Source organism: Equus przewalskii, chromosome 9 (assembly GCF_037783145.1).
Source record: "Equus przewalskii isolate Varuska chromosome 9, EquPr2, whole genome shotgun sequence".
In the NCBI taxonomy this organism is placed as follows: Eukaryota; Metazoa; Chordata; class Mammalia; order Perissodactyla; family Equidae; genus Equus; species Equus przewalskii.
Genome location: NC_091839.1, coordinates 23,219,436 through 23,229,484, shown reverse-complemented (window position 1 = coordinate 23,229,484; position 10,049 = coordinate 23,219,436). Strand labels below are relative to the sequence as shown.

Here is a 10,049-nt window from a genome sequence, read left to right as displayed (position 1 = left end):
TTATTTAGAGTTTTTATCATAAATGGATGCTGTATCTTGTCAAATGCTTTCTCTGCATCTATTGAGATGATCATGTGATTTTTATTCTTCATTTTGTTAATGTGGTGTATCACGTTGATAGCTTTGTGGATGTTGAACCATCCCTGCATCCCCAGAATGAAACCCACTTGATCATGATGTATGATCTTTTTAATGTATTGTTGTATTCGATTTGCTAGTACTTTGTTGAGGATTTTTGCATCGATGTTCATCAGTGATATTGGCCTGTAATTTTCTTTTTTTGTGTTGTCCTTGTCTGGTTTTGGTATCAGGATAATGTTTGCTTCGTAGAAGGAGTTAGGAAGCCTCTCCTCCTCTTCAATTTTTTGGAAGAGTTTGAGAAGGATAGGTATTAAGTCTTCTTTGAATGTTTGGTAGAATTCACCAGGGAAGCCATCTGGTCCTGGACTTTTATTTTTTGGGAGGTTTTTAATTTCTGTTTCGATCTCCTCACTGGTGATTGGTCTATTCAAATTTTCTACATCTTCTTGTCCAGTTTTGGAAGGTTGTATGTTTCTAAGAATTTATCCATTTCTTCTAGATTATCCAATTTGTTGGCGTATAGCTTTTCATAATATTCTCTTCTTATCTTTTGTATTTCTGAGGTGTCCATTGTAATCTCTCCTCTTTTGTTTCTGATTATATTTATTTGAGCCTTCTCTCTTTTTTGCTTGGTGAGTCTAGCTAAGGGTTTGTCAATTTTGTTTATCTTTTCGAAGAACCAGCTCTTGGTTTCATTAATTTTTTCTATTGTTTTTTTAGTCTCTATTTCATTTATCTCTGCTCTGATTTTTATTATTTCCTTCCTTCTGCTGATTTTGGGCTTTGTTTGTTCTTTTTCCAGTACCTTTAGGTGCACTTTTAGATTGTCTAAAAGTGGGATTTTTGGGGATTTTTCTTCTTTGTTGAGGTAGGCCTGAATTGCTATAAACTTCCCTTGTAGAACCGCTTTTGCTGTATCCCACAGATTTTGGCATGTCGTGTTTTCATTTTCATTTGTTTCCAGGAATTTTTTTATTTCTTCTTTGATTTCTTCATTGACCCAATCATTGTTCAGTAGCGTTTTGTTCAATCTCCACATTTTTGTGGCTTTTCTGGTTTTCTTTCTGTAGTTGATTTCTGGTTTCATACCTTTGTGGTCAGAAAAGATGCATGGTATTATTTCAATCTTCTTAAATTTATTGAGACTTGTTTTGTGGCCTAATATGTGATCAGTCCTGGAGAATGTTCCATGGGCATTTGAAAAGAATGTGTATTCTGTGGTTTTTGGATGGAATGTTCTATATATATCTACTAAGTCCATCTGGTCTAATGTGTCCTTTAAGGCGAGTGTTTCCTTATTGATCTTCTGTTTGGATGATCTATCCATTGGTGTAAGTGGAGTCTTAAAGTCCCCTACTATTATTGTGTTACTGTCTATTTCTCCTCTTATGCTTGTTAATAATTGCTTTATATATTTAGCTGCTCCTATGTTGGGTGAGTAGATATTTACAAGTGTTATATTTTCTTGTTGGATTGTTCCCTTTATCATTATGTAGTGCCCGTCTTTGTCTCTTATTACAGTTTTTTATTTAAAGTCTATCTTGTCTGATATAAGTATTGCTACCCCCACTTTCTTTTCTTTGCCATTTGCATGGAATATCTTTCTCCATCCTTTCACTTTCAGTTTGTGAGTGTCTGTAGGTCTGAAGTTTGTCTCTTGTATGCAGCATATAGATGGATCTTGTTTTTTTATCCAGTTGGCCACCCTATGGCATTTGATTGGAGCAGTTTAATACATTGACATTTAAAGAAGCTATTGATAAATATGTATTTATTGCCATTTTGTCACTTTTTCTTTTTTGGGGGGTATTTTAGCAGTTCTTCTCAGTTCCTTTCTTTTTCTCTTGCTCTCTTCACTTGTGGTTTGATGGCTAACTTTAGTAATATGTTTGATTTCTTTTGTCTTACTTTTTTTCCTGCTTGTTATAGGTTTCTGGTTTGTAGTTACCATGAGGATCCTATTTAATATACTATGCATATAACAGTCTATATTGAGTAGATAGACTCTTTAGCTTGACCTCTTTCTAAAAGCTCTACTTTTTCACTCCCCTCCTCCCACATTATATGTTTTTCACATCATATATAGTCTTTTGTTTAGTGTGTGTATATCCATTACCCTCTTATCATTGAAATAGGTAATTTTAGTACATTTGTCTTTTAACCTTCATATTACCTTCACAGGTAGTTGATCTGCTGCCTTTACTATACTTTTACCTTACAAGTGATTTTATTGCCTGTTTTTTCTTGTTGTTGTTTTGGGTTTTTTGATAATTTTTCTCTTTTATCTCTATTTGTGGTCATCACTTTCCCACTTAAATAAGTTCCTTCAGCATTTCTTGTAGAACTGGTTTCTAAGTGATAAACTCCTTTAATTTTTGCTTGCCTGGGAAGCTCTTTATCTCTCCTTCCATTCTGAATGACAGCCTTGATGGATAGAGTATTCTTGGTTGTAGGTTTTGTCCTTTTAGCACTTCAAATATGTCGTGCCATTCTCTTCTCACCTGTAGGGTCTCGGCTGAGAAGTCTGCTGACAGCCTGATGGGCTTCCCTTTATATGTCACTTGTGGCCTTTCTCATGCTGCTTTTAGGATTCTCTCTTTGTCTTTAATTTTAGACATTTTGATTATAATATGTCTTGGTGTGGGCCTCTTTGGGCTTCTCTTGTTTGGAGCTTTCTGTGCTTCCTGAACTTGGATGTCTGTTTCCTTCCTCAGGTAAGGAAAATTTTCCTCTATTATTTCGACAAATAAATTTTCTGCCCCTTTGTCTCTCTCTTCTCCTCTGGGACCCCTATAATACGAATGTTAGCACACTTGATATTGTCCCAGAGTTCCCTTACACTGTTCTCATTCTGTCTAATTCCTTTTTCTCTTTTCTGTTCTGCTTGGGTGATTTCCTCTAATCTTTCATCTAGCTCGCTGATCCGTTCTTCTGCTTCCTCTACTCTGCTATTGAGTCCCTCTAGTGATTTTCTCATTTCAAGTATTATATTCTTCATTTCTGATTGGTTCTTTTTTATATCTTCCAGTTCTTTGCTGATGTGCTCACTGTGTTCATCCATTCTTCTCTGCATATCTGTGAGCATCCTCATTATATTTTGTTTGAATTCCTTGTCAAGGAGGTCGCTAGTTTCTGTTTCACTTAGTTCTTTTTCTGGTGTTTTGGAGTGTTCCCTTGCTTGGAAAGTATTCCTTTGTCTCCTTTTTATGCCTCTTTCTCTGTGCTATTTTCTTTGTACTAGGTGAGTCGGCTATGTCTCCTGATCTTGGAGAAGAGGCCTCATGTATGAGATGCTTTATGCGGCCCAACAGTGTGCTTCGCTCTCATCACCAGACCATAAGAACCAGGAGTGACCCCTTTGTGGGCTACTTTGTGGGCGTCTTCTGCTGTGGCAGGGTTGCTCCCACTGCAGGTACCCAGGGAGTCTGATCTTTCCTTCTCTGGCCAGCTGTTTGTAAATCCGGCTTGGAGGGGCCTCAGCACTGTTGGCTACAAAGTCTATTAGCACACTCTTATTGCAAGTGTCCTCTTAATTGTGTTGGTACCCAGTGTAGCTGGTTGCTAGGCTCAGGGGCATACAGTTGTGATAGGCCTGACGCCAACAAGGCTGATGTCAGTTCTCTTAGGAGTGCAGCTGAGTGGGGCTAGCCCTTGGCATGGAGACACTCAGTTGTTTCAGGCTTTGGAAGGTGGGGCTGATCATTTTTTATGGCTATGTGTGAAGCACAAGTCTTCTGCTGCTGGTAAGCCTCACTCCCCTCTGGACCACATACACTGTTAACACAGTCCTGGTCCATGCACACTTCTCAACCCCCTGGAGCGTAGCCCACCGCCACACTGCAGAGGCCCCCACCTCTGCCCCAATGCCCCCCCACAGTTCACCTGGTCCTCACACAAGCCCTGCCCCACAGAGGCAGACACCCTTATCTGCCTGTAGAGGATCAAGGCACTCAGCCAATGCATGCTGAAAAGTAGCCTGAGGGTTTGCTGTTAGGTGGGGCCAGTCCCTAGGGCTGGTTGCCTGCCCTGGCTGAACTGGATTAAATCCAGTTTGTGCTCTAGTGGGTGTGGCAGACCCCTAGTCTAACTTTTGAGACTAGACCCCTAGTCTAGTGGGTGCTCTAGTGAGTGTGGCAGACCCCTGGGCTAACAACCCAAGGGATGCACCTCAATGGCCCCCACCTGTGTCCGTATCAGCATGCCTGGACCAGCTCAGAACGACGGCCCCCACCAATGTCTCAGTCTCAGGAGAGGATCCTCCTCTCACCAAGATGCCCCCAGAGCCCACCAGGTGAGTCTTGTTTCACCAAAGGACAGTCAGCCTTCTCTCTGGTGATTTTAGGTTGCTGCAATGAGTGAATTTGTGCATGGGCCCTTTAAGACCCGGATCTTTTCGGCTTTCGGCCAATAGCTTTTCTGGGGTGTCCTCGCTGCAGTTAATAGCCAGCAAAGCCAGATAGTAAGACCCCCATCTCAGTTGGGCTGAGTCCGAAGGATGGTTATAGCAGTATTGTCCCCTGCTCCAGACCTCACTCCTCCAGGGACGGCTGTGTGCCTTAGGTTGGCTCCCGTCTGGCCAGCTGAGAAGCTCCGCTGCTCCGAAAGGTGGGTTTTTTTCCTCTCCGGCCAGAGTTACTGCCTCTTCTGCTTTCATCAGGACTGTCCCTTGTCGTGGGGGTTCTTTTTATCCAGTTTTCGGTTTTCAATCCAGAGTGATTCTCCCCAAAATTGTTGTAACCTGGTTGTGTTCATGGGAGGAGGCGTGTTTAACATCTGCTCACAGCGCCATCTTGACGGGAACTCTCACAAGATTTATTTTCAATGTTCTACGTCACTGAATGGTGGATTTGCTGTTTATTGTGTTTGTCTCTACTGCATCTTGTGTTCTTCTCTGGCTTTGTTGAACCTGAATCAGCAGCATCCTGAGCATCACCAGAATCAAGCCAGCCTCGCCCATCCAGATGAGATCCCACACTGTGTAAACTTGAGGATGTGGGGCTAGGAATTTTGGACAAGGAATTCACAGAGATCAGAACACACCAAAATCACTCCAGGATCCCTGGATTCCATCGAGGGAACTTGCCTTGTGTTGACAGTATTTGATCCTCTGAGCCCAGCCCCATAACTGTGTATTTCTCCTTACACATTACCCTTGGAGTCTGACTTGTTTTGTGATGGGCTGAGGATATTGGCTACTCTTGAGAAAAAAAATTATAGCATATGTGTGAGGAGAGGTAAGAATGCCTAAGGGATATCTACTCTGATCGCCAATGAGTCTCTAAAACTAATAAAGCTAATCTCAATCCCTTGAAGTGATCACCTCTGGTGTCTCATCCTGAATCAAATTAGAAAGCAAAGATGAACATTTGGGGCTTCAATTTTCCCTGAGAATGAGAAGCATAAAGGAGTGAGGGTCCGGGTCTCGCTTTTCATTTCTCCACTACAAGGAGTTCTTTTTTGTCTCCTTTGGGATTGCATATTTCTTAGTCACGTTCTTTTCTTCTATCTGTCATTTTTTTGAAAGTAAATGATGGAATATGTACAACACCTCAGGCAATTTATCTAGTATCAAGGATAACCACAATTAACACAACTTCTAATTATTCAATCATTTTGTAGTCTCAATAGGAAGATTGAAGATTGATAAGAAAAAAGCAAAAAAGATAGATGATAAAATAAAATATTTAGATGGACACCTGGAAAAAATACAGATATTTATAGATATAAGGAAGGCTCTGATAAATTGACAAAGGAAATGTTAAGAACTACCAGGTAACAGTGGGAAGGAGGAAAGGAATACTAAAGATGAATTCTTATGGAAGATGTTTTGGAGGATGAATTGATCCTGGAGACAACCAGGTGATCACAGAAATTGGGGCAGAAATTATGCCTTTCTTTCTTTCTTCCCACATAATGATAACAGTTAATGGTAAAGACAGGACGTACTCAGAGTTGACTAGTCCCAAGAGAAAAATTCATGTACTTTTTTCCACAGAAACTCACTGGCATCCAAGTGCACAACTGATTGAGTGTTTTGAAATCCAGGATAGGATTCTTCCTTTGATAGGTAGAGGCAAGAACAAATTCCCAGATATTGATAGAATTTTGTCAATGAGCTCAATCCCGAGTGACTGAGCCAACTAGTCTTCATCTTACGACTCCCGATGTATCCCAAAACTCCTTAACCCAGAAGTGAGAAGTCCGCTGTACTCTGCTCTTCATATTGTGGGCCTGTTCCATAGGCAGCATGAAGACTACAAGTGTGTGTGGGGTGGGGGGCTTAAATCAGCACCATGGACAGAGGTGAGGGATGGTGTGTCCTTTTCTCAAACCCTCATCACTGGGCCTCTGGGCCTCTTCCCCTTCATGCATCTCCTCCAACACTGACCATTTAACATGCACCGATGACCTTAATGCTACTTGAGAAAGGACGCCCCCACGTTAAACCTCCACCTTCATCCTCAAGATCTGTGGGAAATAATCCCTTCTGTAAATATTTGCCCTGTTGTAGGGTAAGCTAGAAAACTAGCAAAAACCTGATGGAGACTGTGATTCCTCTAGGCTAAAAGGGCTCTGCTACTCAACAGAAATGGTTTATCCATCTAGGTGAGGGTCTACAGACCCCAAATATTGCTTGGAACAATGACAGAAGGATGCTGTGGGGCTGTTTCTGCCTTTTCATGTCATCTATAGTCCCATCGCTTTTCCTCAAATGTCAGTGTTTACATCTTTAATTTCTTCCCTGCAGACAAGCTGCACTGCCTGGATACACAGTGGGGGTAAGGCATGGAGAATGTATGGGACTAACTGTCTTTTCCATCCATCTATGAGCTCAGATCCTCCTGTGGCTGACCTTCCTGTTGCGCCTACCTTCCCATCCCAGCTGAGCTCTCATGGGACAGGGCCATGAGTTGAAGGTCTGATCTATCAATGGATAGCGGGTGGGGGCTCCTCACCTGAGACCAGGAGCACCAGAGGCTCACTCAGTTGTGACAACTGGTAGAGGGCAGAGTCTGGGTCCCTAAAGCACCTGCTGGCTCCTCACATGCCATTAAGATGTTCAGGGGGTCACTGGGGACTGACCACTCAGAGAAGAGTTTGTGCCCCCTGTAGCATCTTTACTGTCCCCCATGGAGCCAATCACAGGGCCCAGGGGAAGTTTGTCTGATTGAGCCCAGCCTGGGGCTGCTGGCCAAGATGTTGGGAGAGATGATGTCCACCCTCCTTGAACAGAGAGAATCTGCCACAGCCAACATCAGAGTGACAAGGAAGGGTCAGATTCTTTCTGGGGCCATGACAGGGCCCTGTTCATTCAGGAGGAATGGCTTTCTAGGCACATCTGGGAGAAGGAAAATCCATGGATTGCAGGGGCTAATTCCTCCCAAAACACTCCTTCTCCAGGCCTTGTCCCCAGGTTTCACTGTCTCTCATCCTCTGTGTCTCTGGCCCAGGAGCCTCACACTCCCCTCACCTCACCCTTTCATCTGGGACTCCCCCAGGAGCAAAGACACCAATAACCTGTCTTGTGCATCAAAATATGTATGGGTCAGGATGGGACTTCCTCAACTGGGATAAGGAGCTCCAGAGTATCACTGGGGCATGACCACACCTGGGGTTTGTTTCTGTAACAGCCATAGTATCTGAATGTTCCTCTGTGGCTGGGGGTCATAGAGCCCACAGGGATCAGGGCTTGAGACTGCCCATTAGGGTGTTGCTGTGGGTCCAGGGTCCAGGACGGCTTGTGTTCTCCTTCCTTAGTCAAAATGAACCTGTCAAATTCCTGCCTTGAGCCACACTGAAGGGTCACGTTCCTTCCTGAGGTCACCACAGGGCTGGGAGGTTGGGTTTGCTGTAGAATCCTAGGAGAGGAGGAGGCAGCATGTTACATGGGGCTCCAACCCCATCATATCCCCAGGGCTGGGCTGTGAGAGGGGACACACCCCTGAGAGAAGACCCCCTTGCTGAGGGCAGAGCCTGAGGCTGGGACCCCTGAGTGTCCTCTCACCTGTCACCACCGCTCCAGGGGGTCACTGTGCTCTGACCAGCCAGTGGGGCTGAAATAGTAACAGGGATATCACTGTGCATATTGTTCTGTCATGTGTTGGATGGAGAACTTGGCCTTGTCCTTGGGTTCCAGTGGGCTCTGTCTGCTCTAGGGTTCTGGGTTTCCCTCTTTATCCAGATGGTACTCCTGTGCCTCCAGGGTCCCCTGATACCCGATGGTCATGGATGTCACCCAGTGAACCACAGAGCCTGGCTTAGCCCAGATGGTGGGTTTGAAGAGGGTCCCTGGAAGGAAATCAGAGTCTGGGGTCCAAAGACCTTCCCCATCTTTCATTATCCCAGCTCAACACCAGGACACTCTTGGTTTTATCACTATCATCTAATAATCACTTGACTAGCTCCTCAGTGCTCAGGGGCTAAAGTAAAAGGTGGGAACATGGCAGCCTGTGGAGGAACCACTTGTTGGAACTCGGGTCCTTGGAACCTGACTCAGACCTGGAAGACAGTCCCTGTGAGAAATTTGCACCCAGATGTCTGAGCTGATTCTCTTCCCATCAGGGACCCATTCCATTTGAGCTGACTGAACTCTGAGGTTCCCCATGAACAAGGGGGTGAGGAGCCTCTGCATCCCCTCCTGCTGTCCCCCTTCCTTCTCTCCACAACTGACTGAGGCAGAGAAGAGCAGAGAAGATGGAAACAATGGCACCTTCTCTGAGTGCTCCCGCTGTGCAGATGGAGGAGACCACAGGCCCGAGGGAAAGAGAGACGCACAGGATGTGGTAAGTCAGGGGTTGCTGCCTCCCATTCGGGTTCCCACAGCTGTGGACCCACAGGAAGGGAAGGGCCCCTCCCTGGGCCTGGCTCTGCTTTTCTCCAGGTCAAGGGCTCAGGAGGACTCCAGGCCCTCTGGAGACATCTCAGCCCAGAGCTGAGGTCTCACCTGATTTTAAGACTATTTCTGCCTGTCCTGAATCCTTCTCAGGGAGGATGAGGGCCCAGTTTCTCTGACAGGCTGGCTCTAAATAGGACATATTACAGATTTCATCAGTGCCTCTGCAAGCAGAACTTACTTTCTGCCTTTGGTAAGTCCCTAAACAAATATTTACTGAACACCTTCTATGTACAAGGCATTGGGGCCAGACACCAGAAGTACATCCATGATCCAGGTGAACCCCTTGTGTATTCTGAGGAACCATATTAACAGCATATGAACAGTCAAAGGCTACTATTGAAGTTAATTTATTTACAAAGGGAAATATGAGAATAACTGGAGATTATGACTAGACAGTGGTTGAGGGAATAGCTGTTTGAGGAGGCAGAGACCTATGGAAGAGGATACCTATGAGAACTTTCTAGAAATGAAAGGACATTCTAGAGAACCCTAAGGACATGGAGAATATCTGAAAGAGAGGAAGAGACAGAAGGGTGGCGGCTGGTCATGCAGGGTGCTGTCCACCATGTGAGGACATTGGATTCTATTTCTAAGAAAAGTGGAATATATAAACAAAGGATTATGCTCAGCATCATTAGCCATCAGGGAAATGCAAATCAAAACTACAATGAGGTATCACCTCACTCCAGTCAGAATGGCTATGGTTAACAAGACAGGAAACAATAAGTGTTGGAGAGGATGTGGAGAGAAGAGAACACTTGTTCACTGCTGGTGGGAGTGGAAACTGGTGCAGTCACTATGTAAAGCAGTATGGAGTATCCTCAGAAAATTCAGAATAGATCTACCATATGATCCAGCTATCCCACTGCTGAGTATTTATCCAAAGATCTTCAAAACGCAAAGGCATAAAAATACATGCACCCCTATGTTCATTGCAGTATTATTCACAATAGCCAAGACTTGGAAGCAACCTAGGTGCCCATCAAGGGACGAATGGATAAAGAAGATGTGGTATATATACACAATGGAATACTACTCAGCCATAAGAAATGATGAAATCCGGCTATTTGTG

At 44.3% G+C, this 10,049-nt stretch overlaps 1 pseudogene; it reads right to left on the bottom strand.

Moving 5' to 3' along the window:
* Positions 1 to 4,912: 4,912 nt before the first annotated feature.
* Positions 4,913 to 8,419, bottom strand: LOC139085393 (leukocyte immunoglobulin-like receptor subfamily A member 5; annotated as a pseudogene).
* Between the last annotated feature and the right edge of the window lie 1,630 nt (positions 8,420 to 10,049).